This window comes from Vicugna pacos, chromosome 8 (genome assembly GCF_048564905.1).
Source record: "Vicugna pacos chromosome 8, VicPac4, whole genome shotgun sequence".
In the NCBI taxonomy this organism is placed as follows: domain Eukaryota; kingdom Metazoa; phylum Chordata; class Mammalia; order Artiodactyla; family Camelidae; genus Vicugna; species Vicugna pacos.
The window spans coordinates 46,322,164-46,335,387 of NC_132994.1; the positions used below are offsets into that span (position 1 = coordinate 46,322,164).

At 36.9% G+C, this 13,224-nt stretch overlaps 1 non-coding gene across 1 annotated transcript; it reads right to left on the reverse strand.

Moving 5' to 3' along the window:
- Positions 1-9,779: 9,779 nt before the first annotated feature.
- Positions 9,780-9,851, reverse strand: TRNAE-CUC (transfer RNA glutamic acid (anticodon CUC)). The gene has a single exon. It is a non-coding gene; the product is annotated as a tRNA-Glu (tRNA).
- Positions 9,852-13,224: the final 3,373 nt, after the last annotated feature.

The window sequence follows — 13,224 nt, forward strand, 5'->3', positions numbered from 1 at the left end:
GAGTTAAAAATCATGCCATATTAAGACTAGAAAGCTGAGTAAATTGAACTTGAAAAAAAATCCTCGGTCTTCCCATTAGATTTGAAAGAGAAGAGTTTTTTTGTTTTTTTTGGGTTTTTTTGAGGGGAAAATGCTGGATTATTCTGAATGTTTATACATTCCAGGTCCATCATATCATAAAACAACATTCTTCATTTGGCCTAAGAAGACCTGCTCAGTAATCCATTCACTTTAACAAGTCTTGTTATCAGGAAGGGCTTTTTAACAAACCTAGACTCTTTGGCCTGTAGTTAAACATGCTTTCTAAAACAGTTAACAGTTTATATGTGTATAATTTTTCAAAAATCTTACTTCCAGAGACGTTTTTATATGCCTCTAAATTCTTAGCCTTCTGAGAACCGAATATTCTGTTTTCTTGACCTCTGTTGTCATTCTATTAGTCTGTGGGAATGAAGAGATTTATATATGAAATGGAATATGCATGTAATACAATGCCTTATGAGCTTGTTTTTAAGAGATAGAAAGAGGCACGTTAACTCTAAAGTTTTCGTGCATTAAGTTTTCATTGTAACAGTTTTGTGTTTTCATTGCAGTGAAAACAAAGACACATTTTCTCATGCAGAAGAAAAACTATTTGCAAAGAATGACTATTCATAATATTTCACTCATGGAAGAGGGGTGATGTATTTTATATTGCTCATAAACTCCTAAAACAACTGAGGATCTTGAGTTAACCTCTCCTTTCCTGAGTATAAGCTGTCAAGTTGAACATTATTTACTGTACTATAAAACTCTGCTTCCTAGCTCTTCCATTTTTTAAAAAATCTTTCTCCTTAATTGCAGAGAATCTAAAGACTTTTTTTTCCCACTGAAACAACATGACCAGAGCTTTGTGTAGCTGTGTTTGTGTAAGCTTTCTCCTGGGCCAGCAGTGGCTGGCCCCTTCCCATATCCTGGCCAGTCTGTCCCAGCACAGCTGCCTTAAATAGGCTTCCCTTGGGGTCTGGCAAGATGACGGAGACGTGTTCGCAGTCGGGAGAGCAAAACACAGAGGTACACAGACCATATTTTATTGTCATAACACATTTCTCTGTCACAGTCACCAGCCGCCTCTTAAACTGGAACTAAGCCAGTAACTTTTTATGTCTCACAAGTTGCCACTGTTAAAGTTATTTTGTTATTCTGACATATTTCTGACAGCACAAAGATAAGCATAGCACAGTACAAATGGTCGAGTGTGGTCATATCAAAACCCACACACAGCCTGGTGACCGTAGATGAGGGTACATCCGAGCTCAGTGGGCCAGTGTTGCCTATGGTCACAAACATACTGCTATAATAAGGAGGCTTGATGGGCTATTGTGTCCCCTTTCCAAGTTCAAAAAGCCCTGCAAAAAGATATTCATGAGTCCATGACTGCTGAGTCATTAAGCAGGCTTAAGGCATGTATGTTACACCAAGAGAACCGACTTAAACACCAAGTACCACCTAACTATGACAATCACGGGAACAGGTCTCAGCCATGAATTATCTGGCCCACAGCACAGCTACTCCTTTGCTGTGATTGTCCAACCCCAAGCCCGCCCAACAGCAGGAGCCACAGACAAAACAACACAGGAGCAATAACTACATGTAAATGCATTTAACTGCTTCTCCAAACACCAAGGTCCAGCAGGCAGCTGACTTGTTTTGGGTATCAGGAGCTTGAGACAAAAGGAGAAACAACGTTCACCACTGTATGGTTTCAGGAGTGAGAGAAATGTAAAAGTTATTTATTTAATTGTTCCTTTTAAATGTACAGCTTGGGAGTCAAATTCTGCAGGTGTATCCCATCAATACAGGAAAGGCATATTAACCAGGAGGTGGTTTGCCAAATGATAATGCCACTTCACAGCCTCATCCAGGGCAATGCATGTTTAACCAGTTCAATCAAGACTTTTAAGCAGTTATGTTCAAGATGTGGAAGCTTATTAAAATTTTTGGTACTTAGAGCACTTGGAATCTATAAAATTCTAGTGAATATCTTTCTTCAACATTTATGAGTCCTTTTTAACATCTCAGCTTTTCAGTGAGTATAGTTACTAGTACAGTGACTAAAAGGACAAGCTCTGAAATCAGACAGGCCTGGATGGATCTTGAGATGTGTTAAGTGTGTGACTTTGGACAAATGACTGACTGTGTAAGCTTTGTTTTTCTAGTCAGTGATTAAAAAGCAACACTTGTATCACAAGGATTTTCTGAGAATTAAATGAGATGATGTTCATAAGCTCTCACACATGGTATATCAATAAATGGTAATGTAGCTGATTGAAATTTACCTTGTTAAAGATGTCTTTTAAGATCCAAAATAAGTCTCATTTGGTCCAATTCACACACCTCTATTCAAAGATATGCCAAAGTAGTCCCGCAACACCAGTTCTCTTCACATTTGATTAGTAGCATGTACACATTTCTTTTTGAATATATTTACAGAATTTCAGAGTTAGAAATACATAACGTAGACTTCATTTGGTTGATGAAAAAAATGGAGGCTCAGCCAAGTTAGCTAACCTTTCCTACAGTCACGTAACCCCAGTCTCCGGGTTCCCACTACATGGTTCTTTCCAAGACAACATGACCATAAACTACACGTTTTCTTTTATGCCTTTTTACTTAATTGTAGTTGGTTTACAATTCTTTCAGACCTTTTATATTTTGGGTGCCAAAGGTTTTACTTTTGTTGTGGATAAGCTAACTAAATCTATTTGTTAAGATAGCATGCTTTATGTTTCCTGCCTTCAAAAGCAATGGTCTTTGGTTTGAGTAAAAATAAATACAATGGAGTCATATTTCTTTAAAAGAAAAATCTTCATTCTAATGCATATGGCCAAGACTGAAATTATATTACTGTTTTAAAATGATGTCCTCCACTATCAAAAAGCTAATCACACACAGGTGAACAGAGTCGTGCCACCACCAGTACTGAAGGCAGAATCTTTCATAATCACTGAGAAAGCTTGGAACTTACCAGTGACTGGGCAGGGACTCGGAGATGCTCCCACCCTCCTTTCTGGGGCTCCCTGATGCTCTTAGTATGAAGACGAAATCCTTACCCTCAGCTACGAGCTCATGCAGCTCCTGTCCCCTGCCCACTTCTTAGGCTTCTCCTCACCTATCTCTGCTGCCTCTGACTTGCCACCCAGATGTTCATCCCCCTTTATCCCAACCTCTTTCTCCTTGCTCTGTCCTGCTGCAAGGCGATGCACATGCTCCTGCTACTCGGGATGTGCTTTTGTCTCCTCGCCTAGGTAACCCGTCTTCATTTTTCAGGTCTCAGCAGATGGATCCTCTGACATCTCCAACTGGTTGGTTCAAAACCACATTGTGGAATCTTGTGAACCACATACTTCTCCTTCACAGAATTTGTCAGCTGAATTTAAATTTGTGATTATCTGATGACTGTCTCCATCACTACACTGAAAGCAAATGATGGTGACCAACTTTTTGTTCACCATTAAGTTTCCAGGGCCTCTTTGCTCTGAGTGTGATATAGAAAAAAAATCTCAAAAAGTATGTGTGGACATTGGTTAAGTGACTGAATACATGAATGCATGACTCACTGAATGAGGAATGAATGAATAAATGTCATATGCTGGACCCACTTACTTACTGCATTGAATTTATCTGAATTGTTTCCCCCAAACTTTAGTCTGATAACATAGTATACATGCAAGTAAAATATAGCATAACACATGAAAAGAGAAGAAACAAACTAAAAGGGAAAAAGTCCTCTGCTGCTCCTTATGAATACAATAAACTCTAGATTTTAAGTATATCCAACACTTTCAAGTAAGTACCAGTAACTTGGTTTAAATGTGGCTGAATGAGACACACGAGACTAGGGTGCCACCTTGTGGTTTACTTTTACATTTATCATTTTCGACGGGCCTGGAACTTTCTACTTTAGAGGAAAAATAAAAAGCACCATTAAAAACTACAGCAATAGAAAGGAGTGGAATTTTTACTCAACTAAATATTGTTTGCATGTCATTATCCCAAAGACTTTATTTGAACATTAGCATTCATTCCTTTTGGTTTTTTATTTTAATTAAATATTGAATTGATAGAGAAAAGTAGTATAACATATGTATGTTATAAATAGTCAAATGAGAATTACCATCGGTGCACCCACCACCCAGCTTACAATTACCAGTACTTGGGAAGACCCCTGTGTGCTTCTTGCCGCATCCTTCCTCCATCTTCTCCGTGAACCAGGAATATACACTATCTTGCTTTTATTTATAGTTTACCATCCATGTCCATATCAATAAGCAATATTTTTAGCTTAGCATTTTAAAACTTCAGATGAAATAAGCTCATTCTGTATCTGATTTGCTTTTTAAATTGAATAGTATTTTTTCTGGGATTCATCCTGTTGATAAGAGCTGGGATCCATTTGTTTTCACTATTTCGTGCTATTTCATGGAATGACTCTACCACAATATATTTAGCTGTTCTACTCTCTTTTAAGGGGGGTTTGTAACCCAGTCCTATGTTACTTATTTAGCTTTCTCTCAAATCGTTCCTAGCTGTACTACTCTTGATGGACATTTAGGTTGTTTCCGATTTGGGTCTATTATAATGGTGCTACTGTGAACATTCTTGACTCTTCCAGTGCTCGAGTACAGGATTTCTCCTAGGGGTTGAATTGCTGGGCATGACAACCTCCAACTTAACTAGATAATAACACATTGTTTTTCGGTTTTTTTATTGCACCAATTTACACTCCCCCTGTTAGTGTATATGAGTTTCAGTTGTTCTGCATCCTTGCCAACATTTGATATTATTAGATTTTTTCACTTTTGCCACTTTGATGGGTGTAAACAGAATTTATTTTGTTTTAACTTGCCTTTTTAGATTACACAAGAAGTCAGTCCTCTTCTCAAAGGTGTGCTGTGATCCATGTTTCTTCTGAGAAGTGCCAGTTCCAGTTTTTTGCCACATTCTTTCATTTATCCACCCAAGAGTTACTTGAAATGCTACTCTGTGCCAAGTACAGTCATAGTCTTGAGGATACATGGACGAATATGACATAGACCCTGTCCTCATGAAGTTTTGGCTTACTATCACTTTATTGCCTCCAGGGATCATACTAATTATCAAGACCGAAAAACAGCAACAAATGTGAGCACCAATTATGTGATTATCACTTTGCAAGACAGAAGAAGTATATTTTATGAACTCAGACCTCAAGGAATTTACAAAACCATAACTTACACAAAACAGCAAATCATTAAAAAGCACTGTATATTACATATATTATGGAAATTCAGAGGATGTGATAAAGCAGGAAAAAAGTAATTGATCAAGTGTGTCCATGGTTTAAATTTAAGTTGCTTTACTTTTATGTAACTAATGTAAAAACATTTTCCTATAGCCTACTTATTAAAGGAGGAAGATGGGGGAAATTACCATTTTTAAGTCAATAAAGAAATAGTGATCAACATGAGGATGTGTCAAAGATTTACTTTAAATAAGTAAAACTTGTACTGAAGAAAGAAACACTTTCACAAATCAACATACTTGTCCTTAAATGCAAGTACAGTGTGTTCTCTATTCAACTTATTTCTTAATTAAAAGTTTTCTCCAACTTTCTAGGGAATCTTTTAACCTCCAATAGGAAGCTACTAGGGTTGACTTTCAACAAAGCTGCAATGCACAGAATTCAATCATACATTTGAAAGAGAACTTGAAATAGCATATAATTCCTTTTTCCTCTATACAGCACTCCCCATGAACCACTATTTGTAAAGACTTCTCTAAAGAGTAATGTCACCAGAAAATTTGTTGTAGTGTGGGGTGTTGTAAAGAATACAGCATTTAGGTTGGGCAAATCCAGGTTGAAATCCTGATTCCTCCACATACTTGTGTGACTTTAAATAAGTTATGTATTTTCTGCATCTAAGTCTCCTAAACTACAAAGCGAGGATAATTTTAAGAATTGACTCTATTATTGTGGATAAAGTGCTTATTCAGTGTTTAAAACTGTAACTTACACAAAACAATAGCAAATTATTACAAGTACTATATATTATGATATATATATCATATGTGTATATATATATGTACATATATATATGTACATATATATATACACATATATACATATATATATACACACACATATATATATATATACATATATATATATATATGTATATATATATAATACTTAGGAATAAGCTTGACCAAGGTGGTGAAAGACTTATATTCTGAGAACTATAAAACACTGATATAGGAAATTGAAGGTGATTTAAAGAAATGAAAAGATATCCAATGCTCTTGGATTGGAAGAGTAATATTGTTAAAACGGCCATACTACCTAATCTACAGATTTAATGCAATCCCTGTCAAATTACCCATAACATTTTTTCATAGAAGTAGAACAAATAATCCTAAAATTTATATGGAACCATAAAAAACTCAGAATTGCCAGAGCAATCCTGAGGAAAAAGAACAAAAGTAGAGGCATGACCCTCCCAGACTTCAGACAATACTACAGAGCAAAACAACATGGTATTGGCACGAAAACAGACATATGGATCAATGGGACAGAATAGAGAGCCCAGAAATAAATCCACACACCTACAGCCAATTAATCAATGGAGAAAAGGCAGTCTTCAGCAAGTGGTGCTGGGAAAGCTGGGCAGTTATATGTGAATCAGAGATGTTAGAACACTCCCTCACACTATACACAAAAATATACACAAAATGGTTTAAAGACTTAAAACATAAGACATGATGCCCTAAAACTCCTAGAAGAGAACATAGGCCAAACATTCTCTGACATGAATCATAGCAAAGTTTTCTTAGGTCAGTCTCCCAATGCAACAGAAATGAAAGCAAAAATAACCAATAAAATAAAAGACCCATCCCAAATAAAATAACCACCCATAACCAAAATACCCATAACCAAATAAAATAAAACTGTACTTAAAAATGAATCAAACAGGAGAAATATGCTGTAGGCTATTCATGACCACCCTGCAATTCCAGGCTCTTCCTCCTTTGACTTCTTTGACCCTAACTTGTCCTGACTCTACCTGCTCCTTCAGACTTTCCTCTTTTGTCCTCCTCTAGCCAGTTAGATCTGCAAACTTCAGCTCTTATTTTTGCTGCATTCAGTCGCTTGGCAAATATTTCCAGTCTGGAGTCTTCAGTTCTCACTTCAAAGCTGAATCTCCTCCAAATCCATCATCATTAGTCAAAAACATCAACCCATGTACAGGACAGCTTCACTTGGATGACCTCTCTTTGGTTCAAACCTAATGCAACATGGCTTCCTGCTTTGCCTCGCTCCCAATGAACACCTCTTCCAAATTAATAGGTCATAATCAAAACCTTAATCATTTTCTCCTTTGATACCTACTCTACTGTGATAGGCAGTCTTACTGCCCTTACTTACCTGTGCCTACAACAGTAACTGGCATGGTGTAAGAATTCCATAAAGGATTGCTGAATAGGTGAATAAATGAGTGAATGAGTGACAGTAGCTCTGTGAAGCATGCAGGGGAGCTATTAGCATCTGTATTGTACTGACAAAGATCCAGAGGCTCAGAGAAGCTGAGTCACTTTCCCATGGTAACTCAGCTCACATTGGCAGTGAGAACTCATTCAGTCTTTGGCTCCTGAACAAGAGTGTTTTCTTTGCTTTCCTAAGACCTCTTTTTTCTCCTCACTTGCTCTTCTGTGATATCTAGTTATTAATAGGTTTGTTGTCTCTTTCTCACACCAGTCAGCACCTTAAAACATTTTTATTGCTGTGACCTGCCAGACTGACTTGCTTACTGTTCTCTGGCTTCCACCAGTCTTTTCTGCACTCAGCAGCCCTGTCTCATCACCCATCTTTGTTTAATTTCTTTCATCTTCTTGACCATTTTACAATATCCTAGTCTCTCCATTGCTACTTCCTTCTTGAATTTCTCTGATCTGGTTATAAACTCTCTTCCTTTGCTATTTCCTTTGTAGTTATTCTAGTCTCACCTTGGTTTATACCCTGGTCTTTTGGCCTTTTTATAGATTTTCTTTTTTGAGAGAGCCCACATCTTCTCAAACATCCATGCTAATAGAGCCACGATCTCTATCTTCAACTCTAAGTTCCATCCTGTATTTCTAGCCATCATTTAGCTGTGCTGCCTCTGTTAGGATTCATCCGAACTTACCTTCTCTCCCCAGTCTGCTTCCCCACCTCAACCTCCCTACCACTTTTTTATGCCACTCCAACTTTACTAACCACATAGAACACAACTCATGGAGTCATTATTGATTCTTCCCCATCATTCTGAAGCTTTTATATCCTATCTAACACCAACGCTTCTTGCATTCCCTTTGTAGCTCTTTAGCTTGTCTTGAGGTCCTCTATAACCTTGGTTACACCAGGCTGTCTGACCTGGACCTGCACTGTTTCCTAGCACAGGTGCCCTTCTGTAGCCAGCCCGACGTAGCCACTCGCAGTGCAGATGCAGGCCCTGGTCATCCTGGCTCCCCTGAGATGAAATGCGCATTCCCCTTTTGCAGGCTTTCCAGATCCTTCTATCCTTTAGATTATTCTGGGAATCAGTTTTCCAGTTCTGTTTTCATTCTCGTATCTTCTTCTCTCTCCCTTCCTTCACCACATATTATAATTATTTGAAGTACCTACCACATAATAAATAGTCGATGAATGGTGCCTATTGGTTTTGTTAGTAGCACTAATAATAACAAACATATTTGTCTTAATTCCTCATTGAAAGACTCCTTAAACACTAAAGTCATGTTTTCTTTTTACAACCCCTTGGACCAGTAATAAGTACTCATCATTTTCCTCTTCTAAACCAGTCTCAGCACAGCTACAGAGTAAGTTAGACAAAGTCATGAAAGCTGTAATGAAGCTTTTAGTCTCTTTCTATGCTACTGTGAAATTTCAGATTTAAAATGAAATGGCCAAAAAATCCAACAGCTTAAAAAGTAGCAAAGTTAGAATTTTTTTTTTAAGTTTCAGGATTATAAAAAATGTATGTTTATATAGCACCATTTTGTGTTCTTTCTGATTTCAATATTTCCATGTTTTCTTTTGGGGAACTCCCAGTCTTTCTTTGACCTGAATGTAAGGATTCCAAGTGATACTTAACTTCATTTTTTGAAATGCCTATATGATCTACCTACAGGGAATTGATATACTGGATGCAAGAAATTCACCATGTCTGTGTGAATCTCTTTGAGAAAAGTTAAAATATAACAGATAAAATAATTAACTAAAATGGGTTAGGAAGAGAAAACATAAAGCAGCTACTTGATAATTAACCAACAACGTATCTCAGAAAAGATCTTGAATTCATAAAGGAAACTAGGATAAGAACAGCTCCAATGTACACAATCTACAATGCACATAATCTGAATATATGAAACTTCACTCTAAGAATGAGACAAAATAGATAAAATCCCTCCTAAAATTATTTTTTCCTTTTATTATTCAAGTAAAGATCTAGAGTAACAAAGGCTTAAAAAATTAATTCTTGTAGACACATCCGATTCATCACCAAAAGCTGTAAAATGCAATTTTAGAAGTGGCTTAAGTTGTATTTAGAGTACTTTAGAATCAGGAACATTTTTGTTTATTTGATTGCAAATAACATTGGTAAAAATGTATGGCGTATTTTAGATTCAATAACGTTAAAAACTAGCTGAATTTTTATAACTGGAAAAAAATTACTAACAATCATCATTGGAAAACAATGTAAACTCAGTTGCAAAAATCACGCTTCCCTGACCGGGAATCGAACCCGGGCCGCGGCGGTGAGAGCGCCGAATCCTAACCACTAGACCACCAGGGAACTTGAGTAAGTGTTTTCTCAGATTCTATTTGCTTCCTTAAAAATGTCCACGTAGACCTGACCAGTAGAAAATGAGAGTGTTGTTTCTAAGCCCCGCCCACTTCCTTCCTGTTTTGGGTCTCAGTCTTCTAAAATCGGGCAAATTCTCTGAGCTCTCAGGCGAGCTCCAAACCGAATCCTCTTCCGACTGCCTTGCTGGAGAAGACATCCTGAGATTTCGTCCTAATTATGTAACTATCTATACCTAGACAATGTTAAAGTACTGTCCAGAACCTTGTGATTTTCTTTAGTATTTTCTCAATCATCTAGCTGCTCTTTCTAAATCTAACCTCAATCTCTCCCTGTACCTGTCTGTCTTTCTCTCTTATGCAGGTGTTAGTCCCACTAAACCTTTTGCTAAATCTAACGACAGAGTGCCGCCGGCGGAGAGCGTTTCCCTTTGCAGAGCTGGGTGCGACATTGCACACTCATTGGCACGGGGCACATGCTTTGTAATGTGGGTGATGAGGGGGCCTCGTGGACTTATAGGACGCTATTGTATATATTTACTAATTTGGGAGTCGATTAACGAAGCTGAGAGGGCCGTGGGTGACTTGCTTAGTGAAGAAGCAGGCCATCTACTCCCGGATCCAAGTAAACCCTTAAAACCCACTGTGTTTCCATTATCCTCCTATTTTCCGAACAGTGTTATTTGGGCAATCGCTTCACCTCTCCGCATTATGTACGAGACACGGCCAGGAAATGATGCAATTACCAAAGGACTCAAAAAACCTTACAGCCCAGCCTCTGTTTAGAAACCCTCATGAAATATGAGAAGAAGGCAATAGGATGTAACTCAGCTTGGAAAGTGCCAACAGTTACAGTTGGACAAATGTAACCCAAGAGACCCTGCTTTGCTGCAAGATGGAAGGAAGCTTAACTAAAACAGATACAAATTTGTAATGAACTTGCTTACAACACCGGCGCCACTGTGAGTTACAGCCGTCGTCCATCGCCATAGAATTTAGGTGAGCCTGAGCTGAAATACTTTTTTTTTTCTTGTTTTCAGCAACTCAGAAATGGAATTTAAATTATTAATGAAATTTCCCTAAAATTATTTAATAATATGAGAACAGGAAGATTAAAAGGACTTATTAAGACTAATAAGTAAAGATGGAAACATCACCAGCGGAAATTTCTAAACTTAATTACAAAGGTACGAAAGGGTACAGTGAGAACCATCATCCCTATATTTTCCCCTCATTACGCCTCATTTCTTCCCAGAGTTAATCCGGGTTAACAGTTTCTTCTGTAACCTCCTAGAAATGGTCTATGCTATTTTAAGTTTTATTTATTTTATTTTTTATTTCCTAGAAATTCCCATTTCTTTTTTCCCCAACTTTTTATATTGAAACATTCCAAACCTACAGAAAATTGCAAATATAGAAAATGAACACACACATACCCTGCATCTGTGCTGTCTAATTTAGTGGTACCAGCATCCATCCTGTGACTATTGTGCACTGAAATGTGGCTAGTAAGAATTTAGGTGCTCTCTAAGTGTTGAATACATACTGGATTTTTGAGCCTTAACTTGAAAAAAAAAGAATGTAAAATATGTCATTAAAAATTTTTACATTGATTACATTTTAAATCATAATTGAATATATTGAGTTAAAATATTATTAAAATTAGTTCCACTTTTTAATGTAGCTACTAGAATATTTAAAATTATATATATGGCTTGCATTATATTTCTATTTTATAGTACTAATCTAGATTCACGTTGTTAATATTTTTCCATATTTGCCTCTTGACTTTTTTCTGAATCATCTGAGGTTAGTTGTAGACACATGCTACTTTACTTCTAAGTACTATACCATATATTTCCTAAGAACTAAGCAATACAATTACCACATTTAGGAAATTTAAATTTAATACCATATTATTTGTTATACAGTTCATAATCAGATTTTCCAATTGTCTTACCACCTTTTATATGTTTTCCTTTTTATCCAGGATCCACTCAAAGATTATACATTACATTAGTTGTCATGTTTCTGTAGTCTCCTTCCTTTAATCTGAAACAATTCCCCAATCTTTTTTTTTTTTAAACAGCATTGACCTTTTTGAATAGTGGAGGACAGTTGCTTCAGAAAGTCCCTCAGTTTAGACAAATACTTCTTTTGCCAGGAAAACTACCTTAAATGATGTGTCCTCAGTGCATTACATCAGAATTTGCATAATACTAATGTATTGTGTTGTCTCTAAAGGTAAATGTGGGAGGCAGAATAATGGCCCCTGTGAGAGGTCCCTGCCCTAATCTCCAGTATACATGAATGTTACTTCAAGTGGCAATAGGAATGTTGCAGATATGATTAAATTAAGGACTTTGAGACAGAGGAGATTATCCCGGATTATCTGGTTGGGTCCAAAATCATCATAAGGGTCTTTGTAAGTAAGGGAGGGAGCTGGGAGACTTGAGTCCTAGTGATGTGATCTGAGGAAGACTCAACCAGCCTTTGCTGGCTTTGAAGATGGAGGAAGGGGACCAGGAACTAAGGAATACAGGAGGCCTTTAGACGCTGAAGAAGGCAAGGAAGAGCCACCAGAAAGAAACAGCCCTGCCAAAACTTAGATTTTAGCCTAGTGAGAGCTGTGTCAGAACTCTGGACTACAGAACTGTAAGATAATAAATTTGTGCTGCTGTAAGCCACTAAGTTTGTGGTAATTTTTTATGGTGCCAATAAGAAACAGATACAGTAAGTCTGATCATTTGGTGACGGTGTCTGCCATATTTCTCCACTATAAAGTTACCTTTGACACTTATCATGAACAAATTTCAAAAAAAAAAAAAAAAAAGCACATATCACCCCTGGAAATAATACTTGGAAAATGTATGAATTTTTTTTCCCTCAGCAAAATTTCACTCAGTGGTTTTAGCAACCACTGACAATCCTTGCCTGAATCAGTTACTACTATGGTGGTTACAGAATGGTGTTATTTGATCATTCTCATGTAAAGAACTTCCTTTCTCTACTCCCTCTTTTTATGTTTCATTTAATGTTAAAATATCAGTTTGGACTTATATTCTTTTTCTTATCTTTGTGTTTTCAGTCAATGTATTGTAATCTACCACTGTCATTATTCATTTAATACTGAAATTGTCCCAAATTTGGCCAGAAGGAGACCTTTAAGCTGGCTCCTGTGTTATTTTGACATGTACCTATAAATTTTTCAGCACTTCATTTTCTAGCACAAGATGGTCCAGGCATGTTCTGTACTTTATAAAATATTGATTTAGGGAGAATAAACATCTTTATGCATATATCTTTTCTCTGTTAACTTCATTTTTAAAATTTATACACAAGGAGGGGCATACTCTACATACTCT